This window comes from Octopus bimaculoides, chromosome 6, assembly GCF_001194135.2.
Source record: "Octopus bimaculoides isolate UCB-OBI-ISO-001 chromosome 6, ASM119413v2, whole genome shotgun sequence".
Taxonomy (NCBI): domain Eukaryota; kingdom Metazoa; phylum Mollusca; class Cephalopoda; order Octopoda; family Octopodidae; genus Octopus; species Octopus bimaculoides.
This window is the reverse complement of record NC_068986.1, coordinates 11891721-11893170: the sequence shown is the minus strand read 5'-3', so window position 1 is coordinate 11893170 and position 1450 is coordinate 11891721.

Genomic DNA, 1450 nt, shown 5'->3' with positions numbered 1-1450 from the left:
GGTGGTGGTGGCGGTGGTGGTGGTAGTAGTTTTTGCTGTTGTTGTTGTTACTGTTGTTGTTGCGATTGTTGTAGACGCGACTTTAATGAAATATTAGAAATCAACTGATGATGGAAGCGATTGCCACAGAGAAACAACTGAACCAGCTCCAGTGCACTGAATGGAGACAGTTCTCGCCTGATGATCGCAACGGCATGAAATCCATAACGTCAGAGCACTATACTGGGACCATATAAACTCCAGCGTTTCTTCAATACATACCAGAACTCATACAACAGATAAACTGACATGAATTTCAACATTGCAATATTTAGTTGATCTAAGCAAGGTATTTCATCTCCGACAACGCACAACGATTCAAGCAGGTAGTCGTCGATGCTGTGGCTACATATGTCTCTGAATGAAAGACATGAGAAAAGTGAATTTGAAATATAGGCTATAAAGAAATTTATCAAATATTTACCTCAATATGCTGTGGGAGACTTCTTGAAACTGAGGTAACTTCGAAATCTTGTCAGCCGCTGGTGGACGATAAGTTTGCTGCTCGTTGAACTACATAACATGTAGCAGCTGTTTACATTTTAGGATTTCTTGTAATATTATTTGCGTTGGTCGAGTTAAGTTTATTGTTTCCAAATATATTGGGGGATGCAGAAAATTTTATTCCTGCGAATCCTTTAGTTACTCCTATTCATATTAAGCCTGAGTGATATTTTTCTTTTTGTTTGCTTATGCTATTTTACTTTCAATTCCTAATAAGTTAGGTGTGGTTAGTTTAAGAATATCTATTGTTGTGTTGTTTGTTTGTCCTCTTTTACATAGAAACAAAGACAAAAGGACTACTTCGTATATCAGCGAGAATTAATTGTCTTGAAAAGTCAGTGGAAATACCTTAAGAATACTCTCCTGGGGATGGGGAATATATGTTTGAGATGCTTAAGTACACGGTAGAGCCAATAGAGTACACTGCAGGAAGGATATAAGTTTAGGACGCTTAAGTACATTATTAGAGCCTATATAATACTCTAATGGAGAGATATAAGTGCGGGACGCTTAAATAAATGGTAGAACTTATATATTGCTCTGCTGAAGGAAACAAATTTAGGATGCTAAAATACATTTATAGAGCCTATATTGTATTCTGTTGGTAGGATATAAGTTTGGGACGCTTAAATATATGATAAAACTTATATAATACTCTAGTGGAGGGATTTATGCTTGGGACGCTTAAATGCATGATAGAGCCTATTGAGAAATAGCAGCAACCCAAACTTAACGCCTTACGAAAAAGGATACAATGAAGAATATAATTCGGAATAAAATACAACTGGAAACCAGATAGAACTGGAAAGGGATGCATTGTGTTCTTGAACAAAACACTTCATTTCACGTTGCTCCAGTCCCCTCAGCTGTAAAATTAGTTCCAGCAATACCTGGGAAATTAGCCCTG